The sequence below is a fragment of the Bombina bombina genome, chromosome 2, assembly GCF_027579735.1.
Source record: "Bombina bombina isolate aBomBom1 chromosome 2, aBomBom1.pri, whole genome shotgun sequence".
NCBI classification, from domain to species: Eukaryota; Metazoa; Chordata; class Amphibia; order Anura; family Bombinatoridae; genus Bombina; species Bombina bombina.
This window is the reverse complement of record NC_069500.1, coordinates 1,335,311,995-1,335,328,072: the sequence shown is the minus strand read 5'-3', so window position 1 is coordinate 1,335,328,072 and position 16,078 is coordinate 1,335,311,995. Positions and strand designations below refer to the sequence as shown.

The 16,078-nt window shown below is 36.7% G+C and overlaps 1 protein-coding gene across 1 annotated transcript in view; it reads left to right on the top strand.

Moving 5' to 3' along the window:
- The first annotated feature begins 1,560 nt into the window (after positions 1 to 1,560).
- HAUS3 (HAUS augmin like complex subunit 3) overlaps positions 1,561 to 16,078 on the top strand; it is a 96,538-nt gene continuing 82,020 nt past the window's right edge. The window contains exon 1 of the mRNA XM_053700309.1: positions 1,561 to 1,589. The gene's annotated coding sequence lies outside the window, so the exon portion shown is untranslated. The remainder of the gene's footprint in view (positions 1,590 to 16,078) is intronic.

Below are 16,078 nucleotides of genomic sequence, written 5' to 3'. Positions count from 1 at the left end.
CTTCTGTGTGATTAACATAGTAGTGCAGGGTCGTTAGTCTAACAAATTTTTTTGACCCTTCTGTCTCTTTAGATCACAGAAATGGTACAAAATTAGTCCACAGGTAGAAGCAAATGTATGCCAATGTAAAAGATAAATAAAAAGATGTGTTTCTCAGCCTATGTATGTACTTGCAGTATCATCAGGTTGATTAAAACATATAGAAACATACATCTGCCTTATATAAGTGTTCAGCAAATCAAATGTGCCTGTACACATACAAAACAACTTCATAGGTAAAAAACTAATTGCTATAGTTTTGTAACAATAATATATTTATTAACTTTGCCTTATCACATAAAACTGTAATCATTTTATAAATATAAATAAAACTTTACCTTATAGAAGGATAAATATAGATTGCATTTCTTTATAACAGTCAAAAATGTCTCTCAGCAACAGGTTATAGTCACATGAGCTGTTCAACCAATCAGAAACCTTATGTTCTATTTTATGTCATCAAAGGAAAGCCAGCCACCACCATCTCAAACATTAAAACCCATAACGTTTGTCAAAATTTGAATGTAAAAACAAAAATCTAGTTCAGAATGTGGCACATCCACACACAAAATATCTAAAGATTAAAACCCATTATACACTATATAGAGTTTACACCAATCAATCTTAAAGTGTGTGTATGACTTAATTTGACAATAAAGCTTTAAAAAAAAATGGGGTTTTCATTCCCTTGTACCTCAGATATTCTGTATAACATTGTACAAAATTATTTTTCATTGTAGAATTTTTTTGTTTTGTATGACTTTTGACACTAAAGCTTGTATAACAACTTTTTCATGAAAAATATTTTAAACATGTTAAACTGCTGCACTTTCACATACTTGATAGCAACACTTTGTGTAACCCTTAAAAAAAGACCTTTAGGTCTAAAAAAACAAACAAACCTATGTTTTCTTATTTGGAATATATAATTCATTGTTATATAGTTCACTTATTAATAAGCTGGCATTTGGTATTATAAATATATGTATTATGTACTAGCTGTACACATTACTACCTGTATTTACTCTTCTATTCCACCAGGAGTCTGTAGTAACTTTTCATTTATAGATACTGTACGTCTATATTATTTCATTTTGGAGTATTATATTCAGAAACGTTATATTTTCGCATATAATTATTTATATACTGTTCTATTTCACTAAACTTCTACAGCATCCCTTTGTGTGTAGTGAAGTGATATATCATTTACAAAACATTCAAATATATATAATGGATCTTAGTGAGATTATTTTGTGAGTGGGCGTGCCTCATCCCTAAACTAGAGATTAAGTTAATTTCATATTAAAAATCCTTGTTTTTACATTACAAATGTTCACCAGCAGCATGTTTTTTTTTTGTTTTTTTAGTGCCCTATTTTAAGATGGCAGAGTCAGCTTCAGGCCGAGTGATTCTTCTGGTCACATGAGTATATTACATCAGATTTTCTAAATTCTAATTGGTCGAGCAAGTCGTGTGATCACAAACTGTAGTTGAGAGCCATTTTTGAATACGATATAAAGAAATTCAATCCATCTCCATCCTCGTATTAGGTAAAGTTGTATTTATATTTAAATAATTATATTTTTATTAGACAGGGAGAAGTCAATTAATATATTATTATTATGGAAATTAGTTTTATTTTATGCAATTAGTTGTGGATGTGGCGTAGGCACCTTTCAAACACATATATTAATGTTGTTATAGTTGGGTGACAGATGTGAAGATTCAGAAACCAAAGTGCAATATTTGTTATCACTGGCTGGAACATTACTATCAGTTGTCAGTATATTGTGTGTACAGTTGTCATCACTGGCTGGAACATTACTAGCAGTATACAGTATATATATATTGTGTGTACACTTGTCATCACTGGCTGGAACATTACTAGCAGTATACAGTATATATATTGTGTGTACACTTGTCATCACTGGCTGGAACATTACTAGCAGTGTACAGTATATATATTGTGTGTACACTTGTCATCACTGGCTGGAACATTACTAGCAGTATACAGTATATTGTGTGTACACTTGTCATCACTGGCTGGAACATTACTAGCAGTATACAGTATATATATTGTGTGTACACTTGTCATCACTGGCTGGAACATTACTAGCAGTATACAGTATATATATTGTGTGTACACTTGTCATCACTGGCTGGAACATTACTAGCAGTATACAGTATATATATTGTGTGTACACTTGTCATCACTGGCTGGAACATTACTAGCAGTATACAGTATATTGTGTGTACACTTGTCATCACTGGCTGGAACATTACTAGCAGTATACAGTATATATATTGTGTGTACACTTGTCATCACTGGCTGGAACATTACTAGCAGTATACAGTATATATATATATTGTGTGTACACTTGTCATCACTGGCTGGAACATTACTAGCAGTATACAGTATATATATTGTGTGTACACTTGTCATCACTGGCTGGAACATTATTAGCAGTATACAGTATATATATATATATTGTGTGTACACTTGTCATCACTGGCTGGAACATTACTAGCAGTATACAGTATATATATTGTGTGTACACTTGTCATCACTGGCTGGAACATTACTAGCAGTATACAGTATATATATATATATTGTGTTTACACTTGTCATCACTGGCTGGAACATTACTAGCAGTATACAGTATATATATATTGTGTGTACATTTGTCATCACTGGCTGGAACATTACTAGCAGTATACAGTATATATATATATATATATATATATATATATATATATATATATATATATATATATATATATATATTGTGTGTACACTTGTCATCACTGGCTGGAACATTACTAGCAGTATACAGTATATTGTGTGTACACTTGTCATCACTGGCTGGAACATTACTAGCATTATACAGTATATTGTGTGTACACTTGTCATCACTGGCTGGGACATTACTAGCAGTATACAGTATATTGTGTGTACACTTGTCATCACTGGCTGGGACATTACTAGCAGTATACAGTATATTGTGTGTACACTTGTCATCACTGGCTGGAACATTACTAGCAGTATACAGTATATTGTGTGTACACTTGTCATCACTGGCTGGAACATTACTAGCAGTATACAGTATATATATATATATATTGTGTGTACACTTGTCATCACTGGCTGGAACATTACTAGCAGTATACAGTATATATATTGTGTGTACACTTGTCATCACTGGCTGGAACATTACTAGCATTATACAGTATATTGTGTGTACACTTGTCATCACTGGCTGGAACATTACTAGCAGTATACAGTGTGTGTGTATGTGTATATATACAGGTAGCCCTCAGTTTACGCCGGGGTTAGGTTCCAGAAGGAATGGTTGTAAATTGAAACAATTGTAAATTGAAACCCAGTTTATAATGTAAGTCAATGGGAAGTGAGGGAGTTAGGTTCCAGGCCCCTCTCAAAAATGTCATAAGTAACACCTAATACATTACTTTTAAAGCTTTGAAATGAAGACTTTAAATGCTAAACAGCATTATAAACCTAATGAAATAATCACACAACACAGAATATATAATTAAACTAAGTTAAATGAACAAAAACATTTGCTAAACAGCATTATAAACCTAATAAAATAATCACACAACACAGACTTCACTTGCATTTTTCTGCAAACAGTTCTTTCTATGCTTTCCAATCTGGACTGATTTATAGACAGGGAGATCTTGTTCCTTTGAAATCTGCTCGATAGCTCAGGTCTGGTTAAACTGATTAATTTCAGCTTGCTTTGCTTTGCTGCAACACAAGCGGACAGCTCCATCTACTGGCTATTTTAATCAATGCACTGCTTCTCAAAAGCAGTCACATGACTGGAAAAAAAGGTTGTTATTCTGAAACGGTGTAAATTGAACCGTTGTAAAATGAGGGCCACCTGTATGTGTGTGTGTATATATGTGTATATATATATATATATATATATATATATATATATTGTGTGTACACTTGTCATCACTGGCTGGGACATTACTAGCAGTACTCACTATATTGTGCGTACACTTGTCATCACTGGCTGGGACATTACTAGCAGTACTCACTATATTGTGCGTACACTTGTCATCACTGGCTGAGACATTACTAGCAGTACTCACTATATTGTGCGTACACTTGTCATCACTGGCTGGAACATTACTAGCAGTATACAGTATATATATTGTGTGTACACTTGTCATCACTGGCTGGAACATTACTAGCAGTATACAGTATATTGTGTGTACACTTGTCATCACTGGCTGGAACATTACTAGCATTATACAGTATATTGTGTGTACATTTGTCATCACTGGCTGGAACATTACTAGCAGTATACAGTATATATATTGTGTGTACACTTGTCATCACTGGCTGGAACATTACTAGCAGTATATAGTATATATATTGTGTGTACACTTGTCATCACTGGCTGGAACATTACTAGCATTATACAGTATATTGTGTGTACACTTGTCATCACTGGCTGGGACATTACTAGCATTATACAGTATATTGTGTGTACACTTGTCATCACTGGCTGGGACATTACTAGCAGTATACAGTATATTGTGTGTACACTTGTCATCACTGGCTGGGACATTACTAGCAGTATACAGTATATTGTGTGTACACTTGTCATCACTGGCTGGGACATTACTAGCAGTATACTGTACAGTATATATATTGTGTGTACACTTGTCATCACTGGCTGGAACATTACTAGCAGTATACAGTATATTGTGTGTACACTTGTCATCACTGGCTGGAACATTACTAGCAGTATACAGTGTGTGTGTATGTGTGTATATATATATATATATATATATATATTGTGTGTACACTTGTCATCACTGGCTGGAACATTACTAGCATTATACAGTATATTGTGTGTACACTTGTCATCACTGGCTGGAACATTACTAGCAGTATACAGTGTGTGTATATATATATATATATATATATATATATATATATTGTGTGTACACTTGTCATCACTGGCTGGGACATTACTAGCAGTACTCACTATATTGTGCGTACACTTGTCATCACTGGCTGGAACATTACTAGCAGTATACAGTATATATATTGTGTGTACACTTGTCATCACTGGCTGGAACATTACTAGCAGTATACAGTATATTGTGTGTACACTTGTCATCACTGGCTGGAACATTACTAGCATTATACAGTATATTGTGTGTACACTTGTCATCACTGGCTGGGACATTACTAGCAGTACTCACTATATTGTGCGTACACTTGTCATCACTGGCTGGGACATTACTAGCAGTACTCACTATATTGTGCGTACACTTGTCATCACTGGCTGGAACATTACTAGCAGTATACAGTATATATATTGTGTGTACACTTGTCATCACTGGCTGGAACATTACTAGCAGTATACAGTATATTGTGTGTACACTTGTCATCACTGGCTGGAACATTACTAGCATTATACAGTATATTGTGTGTACATTTGTCATCACTGGCTGGAACATTACTAGCAGTATACAGTATATATATTGTGCGTACACTTGTCATCACTGGCTGGAACATTACTAGCAGCATACAGTATATTGTGTGTACACTTGTCATCACTGGCTGGAACATTACTATCAGTATATAGTATATATATTGTGTGTACACTTGTCATCACTGGCTGGAACATTACTAGCAGTATATAGTATATATATTGTGTGTACACTTGTCATCACTGGCTGGAACATTACTAGCAGTATATAGTATATATATATTGTGTGTACACTTGTCATCACTGGCTGGAACATTACTAGCAGTATACAGTATATATATATATATATATATATATATATATATATATATATATATATATATTGTGTGTACACTTGTCATCACTGGCTGGAACATTACTAGCAGTATATAGTATATATATATATATATATTGTGTGTACACTTGTCATCACTGGCTGGAACATTACTAGCAGTATATAGTATATATATTGTGTGTACACTTGTCATCACTGGCTGGAACATTACTAGCAGTATATAGTGTATATATATATTGTGTGTACACTTGTCATCACTGGCTGGAACATTACTAGCAGTATATATATATTGTGTGTACACTTGTCATCACTGGCTGGAACATTACTAGCAGTATACAGTATATATATATTGTGTGTACACTTGTCATCACTGGCTGGAACATTACTAGCAGTATACAGTATATTGTGTGTACACTTGTCATCACTGGTTGGAACATTACTAGCAGTATACAGTATATTGTGTGTACACTTGTCATCACTGGCTGGAACATTACTAGCAGTATACAGTATATATATATTGTGTGTACACTTGTCATCACTGGCTGGAACATTACTAGCAGTTTACAGTATATATATATATTGTGTGTACACTTGTCATCACTGGCTGGAACATTACTAGCAGTATACAGTATATATATTGTGTGTACACTTGTATGTTATGTACAGCATAGAAGGAATTACATTAGAAGTAGAGAGACACAACAAACGATCCAGTACTTGCCTCCCTGCCCCCTTAGCCTTATTTGCTTGGATATGATTCCTGCACAGGGTTGCCTCAGCAACAAACTTGGCTACACAGTGGCAGCTGAAACCTACACAGCTACTTTACATGTTAGTTTAGGCAGCTAAGACTGCTGCTTATCAGGGAGAGTAGGAAAATAGCTGTGCAGGGAAGGAACAATGCTGGAAAGTTAACTCTCAAATTTAAAGGGGCAGTCTACGACTACTTGATTTTATTTATTGTTTAAAAGGATAGATAACTCCTTTACTACCCGTTCCCCGGCTTTGCACAACCAACATTGTTATATTAAAGGGACAATATACACCAAAATGTGTATTGTTTAAAAAGATAGCTAATACCTTTATTACCCATCCCCCAGTTTTGCATAACCAACACAGTTATTAATATACTTTTTACCTCTGTGATTACCTTGTATCTAAGCCTCTGCAAACTGCCTCCTTATTTCAGTTCTTTTGACAGACTTGCATTTTAGCCAATCGGTGCTGGCTCCTAGGAACTCCACATGCGTGAGCACAATGTTATCTATATGAAACACATGAACTAACACCCTCTAGTGGTGAAAAACTGTCAAAATGCCCTGAGATAAGATGCGGCCTTCAAGGACTTAGAAATTAGCATATGAACCTTCTAGGTTTAGCTTTCAACTAAGAATGACAAGAGGAGAAAGCAAAGTTGGTGATAGAAGTAAATTGGAAAATTATTTAGGTCTAAACTGTCCCTTTATAATATACTTTATAAGCTCTAAAACTCTGTCTGTTTTTAAGTCCATGCAGACCGCTTCTTATCTCAGTGTTTTTTGTTAAAGGGACACTGAACCCAAATTTTTTCTTTTGTGATTCAGATAGAGCAGCAATTTTAAGCAACTTTCTAATTTACTCCTATTATCACATTTTCTTAATTCTCTTGGTATCTTTATTTGAAAAGCAAGAATGTAAGTTTAGATGCCGGCCCATTTTTGGTGAACAACCTGGGTTGTTCTTGCTGTTTGGTGGATAAATTCCTCCACCAATAAACAAGTGCTGTTCAGAATCTTGAAACAAAAAAATAGCTTAGATGCCCTCTTTTTCAAATAAAGATAGCAAGAGAACGAAGAAAAATTGATAATATGAATAAATTAGAAAGTTGCATAAAATTTCATGCTCTATCTGAATCATGAAAGAAAAATTTGTGTTCAGTGTCCCTTTAAAGGGACAGTCTACACCAGAATTTTTATTGTTTTAAAAGATAGATAATCCCTTTATTACCCATTCCCCAGTTTTGCATAACCAACACAGTTATATTAATATACTTTTAACCTCTGTGATTATCTTGTATCTAAGCCTCTGCAAACTGCCCCTTTATTTCAGTTCTTTTGACAGACTTGCAGTCTAGCCAATCAGTGCCTGCTCCCAGATAACTTCAAGTGCACGAGCACAGTGTTATCTATATGAAATACGTGAACTAACACCCTCTAGTGGTGAAAAACTGTTAAAATGCATTCCGAAAAGAGGTGGCCTTCAATGTCTAAGAAATTAGCATATGAACCTCCTAGGTTAAGCTTTCAACTAAGAATACCAAGAGAACAAAGCAAAATTGGTGATAAAAGTAAATTGGAAAATTGTTTAAAATTACATGCTCTATCTGAATCATAAAAGTTTATTTTGGCCTAGACTGTCCCTTTAAGCTTTCTTTGCTAAATGAAGGCAGTACAAGTCAAGCAAACATTCAAACCTGAATACTTTTACATAGTGTTATCTTTACATTGTACTAGAGATATGCATTCTGCAGTTTTATTCACTGCCGAATACTGAAGACGGAGGCTATTTTTGGTATTCAGTTGTTTTTGGAGCTGAATTACCTCTTGTGCAAGTGAAACACACTAACATTTGGTTTTGCACATATCTTTAGTGTTTTTCACTTGCACAAGAGGATATTCAGCTCCAAAAATAGCCTCCTACCTCTGCATACAGCAGTGAAGAAAACTGCTGAATGCACATATTTACATTGTACATACCATGCAGGGAGACAATTAAAGGAACATGGAGAAAAAAAGTTCAATACATTTTGAATAGCAATAGAAAAAGATGAGTGAGCTTTCAATCTCAGTGCATTTCATTAGCTTTTCACAGTCAGACAGTGCTAGTTCACATCTGCCATATATATATAACATTGTGCTCACTCAGGTGGAGTTATGCATGAACCAGCACTTATTGGCTAAAATGCAATTTTGTAAAGCACTAAGGTAAGGGGCAGTCTACAGAGGCTTAGATAGATACAAGGTAATCACAGAGGTAAAACGTGTATTAATATAACCGTTAGTTATGCAAAACTGGGGAATGGGTAATAAAGGGATTATCTATCTTTTTAAACAATAAAACTGTTCAACTAGTAATAAGTGCAACCAAAGCACCTAAACTGATAGAGGCTGGGTCTAATAATAGCGAACAACTTCTTAAACTTTAAACGCTTGATTTAATGCAGTATTACACTGCATACAATTTAATAGTGCATAGATTTTACAGTTAATAAAAATCAAAAAACATGGATCCATGTATATAATAATTATAATTAAAAGAATTAAAAAAATTCCAAAACATTAATTTAAAATAGTTTTAAAAACAATGACCATATGAGCATGAAAGTTTTACAAAATCAATGTCTGTAAAACTAGGAGATTTAGGGAGTGTTGATTATATCCTGTGGGTAGTGTCCAATAAGCATAGATTGCTTTAAAAGTGCAAATTTGTGTGTATCCAGAGGAGTGTTGAATTGTATCCTGCAACTTAGTGTCTTCAAGAAAAAAATCCTTTTATATTAAAAATTGTGAAAATAAAAATTAAAAATTCAAATGATGGTGTTCAAAAAAATGGTGTGCAAACTTTAACTTGCAGGTGTATAATCCAAAGTACTTTGTGAGAAACTTTGTGATATCTAGTGAATGTATCAACAAAAACGTCCTATGTAAAATTTAACAGTTTAATTCCAGTCATTTTATTAGTGTTATTATGGTGAAAATTTGACAAAAGTATGCTGTAACTCCTTGTGTAGTGTGTCAATTGTATATAACTCCCCAAAAAGTGATGTGCTAGTGATTTTCAACTCTCTTGAAGAGTATATTAGAAACTCACTGATTGGTCTTCTGTAAAAGAAAGGTACAATAGTGTAGATCGTTTTTACATAAAAATAGTAAATGAAAATAGGCTTACCAGTGGTCAACGCATTTCGGCCTTTAAAAGGCCTTTATTAATATAACTGTTGGTTATGCAAAACTGGGGAATGGATAATAAAGGGGTTATCTATCTTTTTAAACAATAAAAATGTTAAACTAGACTGTCCCATTAACACCTTTAGCTGTAAAGTTTTTTTTGTTTTGTTTTTATGCTTTTAGCTGTAATTTAAAGGGACAGTCTAGTCCAAAACTATTTTCATGATTCAGATAGGGCATGTATTTTTAAACAATTTTCCAATTTACTTTTATCACCAATTTTGCTTTGTTCTCTTGGTATTCTTAGTTGAAAGCTTAACCTAGGAGGTTCATATGCTAATTTCTTAGACCTTGAAGGCCGCCTCTTAAGAATGCATTTTTACAGGTTTTTCACCACTAGAGGGTGTTAGTTCATGTTTTTCATATAGATAATACTGTGCTCGTGCACGTGAAGTTACCTGGGAGCCATCACTGATTGGCTAAACTGCAAGTCTGTCAAAAGAACAAATAAAGGGGCAGTCTGCAGAGACTTAGATACAAGATAATCACAGAGGTAAAAAATATATAAATCTAACTGTGTTGGTTATGCAAAACTAGGGAATGGGTAAACAAGGGATTATCTATCTTTTAAAACAATAACAATTCTGGTGTAGACTGTCCCTTTAATATAAATGTATTCAAAAATAGTCATTCTGTTTTCAAGTACTTTTCAATTGTACTTTTTCTGATTACAGTGACCCTTTAAGAAATTACTTGTGTATAGTAGCAGCTTTGAATATAGTTCTTTTAACAGCCTTGCTGCAAGTATCTGTACGTTGTTTTGGGGAAGCTAAAAATCGTTGAGGGCTTCTCCTAGCTGACTATACCCTCCCAACAGACTATAAAGGGCGTGTGGGTAAAAGCAGGATCCTGTCAGATCCATGTCTAATTTAGACAGATATACACAAATTTAACTGTTTTCCACACAAACGCATCCAGACACTTCTGGATCCACCAATTTTTTACTCAAAAACATCTGGGTCCATTCAGAACCAACACTTTTTTTTGTTTTTTTTTAACAGAAAAACAGCCGGATCCTGTCAGATCCATGTCTAATTTAGACAGATATACACAAATGTAACTGTTTTCCACACAAACGCATCCAGACACTTCTAGATCCACCAATTATTTACACAAAAACATCTGTGTCCTTTCCCAACCTACACTTTTCATAGAAAAAAAAGCCGGATCCATGTCTAACTTAGACAGATACACACAAATGTAAGTGTTTTCCATCCAGACACTTCTGAATCCAACAATATTTTGCACAAAAACATCTGGATCCTATCAGAACTAGCCTTTTTTTTTTTAACGGAAAAACAGAGACACACACAAATTCAGGTATTTTTCAAAAAAACACATCCAGACACTGCTTAATCTAATGCTATTTTAAACAAACACATCTGGTAACTTCCAGAACTGTGTCTATTTAACAAAGAAAAGCCGCATTCTGCTGGATCCATCTCTAATTTAGTGTTTTCCTTGCAAACACATCTATACATTGGTGGCACCATCTCTTTTTAACGAAAACAGCTGGATCCTGCCGGATCCATGGATAACTTACACAGACACATATCCAAATGTTTTCCACACAAACATATCCAGTCTCTACTGGATCTAATGCTATTTTTAAAAAACAAACATATAGATCCTACTAGAACCGACATTTTTATTACAGAAAAATAGCCGCAACCAGCCTGATCCATGTCTAATTTAGACACACATATAAATGTAAGTGCTTTCCACACAAAAACATCCAGACACTGCTGGAACTAATGCTATTTTAGACAAAATCATCTTATTCTCTCAGTACCAACTCTTTTTACAGAAAAATAGACACACCTGCCTGATCCATATTTAATTTAGACTGACTCATACAAAATCCAAATGTTTTCCATACAAACTCATCTAGACATTGCTGGATCCAATGCTATTATACACCAAAAGTCCAGGATCCTACCAGAACCAACTATTTTTTTACATCTAAACAGCTGGATCCTGCCGGATCTGAGTCTAATTTAGACAGGTACATACAAATCAGTCTTTTCAACACAAACACATCCAGACACTCCTGGATCCAATGCTATTGTACACAAAAACACCAGGATCCTACCCGAACCAACTCTCTGCTGAATCCAGTGTTATATTTACACACAAACAAAATGTGTTGTTTCTGAAAAGACCTAGATATTTTTGTATAAAATATTTTTGGATCCAGAAGTGTCGAGAGTATGAGATTTTTGATCCCGCCCCTATGACATCATCACCTATGACGTACAGGAGGGCTGGCTGTAACTGTTCATTGCGTGCGGACTTCTGCTTGATCTCCTGGGACTCCCGATAGTGGAAGTTTACAGGGACCTAGTAATGCACAACAAAACAGGTTATATATATATAGAGATGTGGTGAATTAATGTAGTTTATCTGCAATCAAAAGTTTATTATTTTCAAATGGTACCGGAGTTGTACTATTTTAGCCTCAGGCAGAAAGTTGAAGAAGAGTCTGCCTGAGGTTTTTGATGATCTTAGTGGTTTGTAACTAAGATCCACTGCTGTTCTCACACATAACTGAAGAGATGGGTAACTTCAGCTGGGGGAATAGCGTGCAGGATTACCTGCTCTGAGGTATGTGCAGTTTTAAATTTTTCTAGAGAGATAAGCTAGAAAATGCTGACAGTGCCTGATTTATTTAAGGTAAGCCTGATTACAGTGATTTAATAGCGACCGGTATCATGCTTGCTGTAAAGGGTAATATTTTTGTTATTTACTCTCATTACTGAATAGATATAACGTTTGCTTGATGTATATAAACGTTTATTACAAATGGTGATAAAACTTTATTCTGGGGCCCAGTTTTTCCACATGGCTGACTAGATTTTGCCTAGGGATAGTTTTTTAAGGCCCTCTCACTGTGAGTACATGTTGGGAGGGGCCTATTTTCGCGCCTTAATTGCGCAGTAGTTTTGCAGCTTGAGACATCTAGCTTCCCTGAAGGAGTCCCCTGAACATATAGGACCTCTCTAAAGGGTTTTTGTGCCTTCCAAAGTCGTTGTATGGGCAGGTAGGAGCCACAGTAGAGCTGTGGCAGGTGGTTGTGACTGTTTATATCGTTTTTTTGATCCGGTTTTGAAACTAAGGGGTTAATCATCCATTTGCAAGTGGGTGCAATGCTATTTCAGTCTATTATACACACTGTAAAAATTTCGTAAAAATTACTGCTTTTTTCACTGTTTTGCAGTTTCTGTGATTGTTTTTTTCTCTTAAAGGCACAGTACCGTTTTTATTTTTTGCTTGTTCAGTTATTAAAGTGTTTTCCAAGCTTGCTGGTCTCATTACTAGTCTGTTTAAACATGTCTGACATAGAGGAAACTCATTGTTCATTATGTTTAGAAGCCATTGTAAAAACCCCTCTTAGAATGTGTACCAAATGCACTGATTTTACTATAGATTACAAAGACCATTTTCTGGCTTTAAAAAATTTATCACCAGAAGAAATTGACAAGGAGGAAGTTATGCCGTCTAACTCCCCACGTGTCAGAACCTATCACTCCCGCTCAGGGGACGCCAAGTACATCTAGCGCGCCCATTTCGTATACCTTACAAGACATGGCGGCAGTTATGAATCATACCCTTACAGAGGTATTATCTAAACTGCCAGGATTGAAAGGAATGTGAGACAGCTCTGGGACTAGAATAAATACAGAGCTCTCTGACGCTTTAGTGGCTATGTCTGCTACACCCTCACAATGTACTGAAGCTGAAGCAGGGGAGCTTCAATCTGTGGGTGATTTTTCTGATTCAGGGAAGATACTTCAACCTGATTCTGATATGTCTACATTTAAATTTAAGCTTGAGCACTTCCGCCTATTGCTCAGGGAGGTCTTAGCAACTCTGGACGACTGTGACGCTATTGTAGTCCCAGAGAAATTATGTAGATTGGATAAATACTATGCAGTACCTACTTACACTGATGTTTTTCCAATCCCTAAGAGGTTTTCTGAAATTATTACTAAGGAATGGGATAGACCAGGTGTATCGTTCTCTCCCCCTCCTGTCTTTAAAAAGATGTTTCCTATAGACGCCGCTACACGGGACTTGTGGCAGACGGTCCCTAAGGTGGAGGGAGCAGTTTCTACTCTAGCTAAGCATACCACTATCCCTGTCGAGAACAGTTGTGCTTTTCTAGATCCAATGGACAAAAAATTAGAGGGTTACCTTAAGAAAATTTTTATTCAACAAGGTTTTATTCTCCAGCCTCTTGCATGTATTGCCCCAGTCACTGCTGCTGCGGCTTTCTGGTTTGAGTCTCTAGAGGAGGCTCTACAGGTTGAAACCCCGTTGGAAGATATTATTGACAAGCTTAGGGCCCTTAAGCTAGCCAATTCATTTGTTTCTGACGCCGTTGTTAATTTAACCAAGCTAACGGCTAAAAATTCAGGTTTTGCTATTCAGGCGCGTAGGGCGCTATGGCTTAAATCCTGGTCAGCTGACGTGACTTCAAAGTCTAAACTTCTCAACATTCCCTTCAAAGGACAGACCCTATTCGGGCCTGGACTGAAGGAGATCATTTCTGACATCACTGGAGGAAAAGGTCAAGACAGGTCCAACAAATTAAGGACCAAACATTCTAGTTTTCGGCCCTTTCGAAACTTCAAGAGTGGCGCAGCTTCAACTTCCTCTAACACAAAGCAAGAGGGAACTTTTGCCCAGTCTAAGCTGGTCTTTAGACCTAACCAGGCTTGGACCAAGGGGAAACAGGCCAAAAAGCCTGCTGCTGCCTCTAAGACAGCATGAAGGAGCAGCCCCCGATCCGGAAACGGATCTAGTAGGGGGCAGACTCTCTCTCTTCGCCCAGGCTTGGGCAAGAGATGTCCAGGATCCCTGGGCATTGGAAATTGTGTCCAAGGGTTATCTTCTGGAATTCAAAACCTCTCCCCCAAAAGGGAGATTTCATCTCTCACATTTATCTGTAAACCAGATAAAGAGAGAGGCATTCTTACATTGTGTTCGAGACCTCCTAGTTATGGGAGTGATCCACCCAGTTCCAAAGGAGGAACAGGGGCAGGGCTTCTATACAAATCTGTTTGTGGTTCCCAAGAAAGAGGGAACATTCAGACCAATCTTAGATCTCAAGATCTTAAACAAATTTCTCAGAGTCCCATCCTTCAAGATGGAGACTATTCGATCCATCCTTCCTATGATCCAGGAGGGTCAATATATGACTACCGTAGACTTAAAGAATGCTTATCTTCACATCCCGATACACAAAGATCATCATTGTTTTCTCAGGTTTGCCTTTCTAGACAGGCACTACCAGTTTGTGGCTCTTCCCTTCGGGTTGGCCACGGCACCAAGAATCTTTACAAAGGTTCTAGGGTCCCTCCTAGCGGTCCTAAGGCTGCGGGGTATAGCAGTAGCCCCTTACTTAGACGACATTCTAATACAGGCGGCGACTTTTCAAATCGCAAGGTCCCATACGGACATTGTTCTGGCATTTCTGAGGTCCCATGGGTGAAAGGTGAACGAAGAAAAGAGTTCTCTATCACCTCTAACAAGAGTTTCATTCCTAGGGACTCTGATAGATTCGGTAGAAATGAAGATTTACCTAACCAAGGCCAGATTGTCAAAACTTCTAGACTCTTGCCGTGTTCTTTATTCCACTTCTCGTCCTTCAGTGGCTCGGTATGGAAGTAATCGGTTTAATGGTAGCGGCTATGGACATGGTACCGTTTGCCCGCCTACATCTCAGACCGCTGCAACTTTTGTATGCTCAGTCAGTGGAATGGGGATTACACAGATTTGTCCCCTCTACTAAATCTGGATCAAGAAACCAGGGATTCTCTTCTCTGGTGGCTATGTCAGGTCCATCTGTCCAAGGGGATGAGCTTCCGCAGGCCAGATTGGACTATAGTAACGACAGATGCCAGCCTTCTGGGCTGGGGTGCAGTCTGGAACTCCCTGAAGGCTCAGGGCTCGTGGACTCAGGAGGAGGCACTACTTCCGATAAACATTCTGGAACTAAGAGCGATTTTCAATGCTCTTCAGGCGTGGCCTCAACTAGCTGGGGTCAGGTTCATCAGATTTCAGTCAGACAATATCACGACTGTAGCCTACATCAACCATCGGGGGGGAACAAGGAGTTCCCTATCAATGATGGAGGTTTCAAAGATAATTCTATGGGCAGAGGTTCACTCTTGCCATCTATCAGCTATCCATATCCCAGGTGTCGAGAACTGGGAGGCGGATTTTCTAAGTCGGCAGAC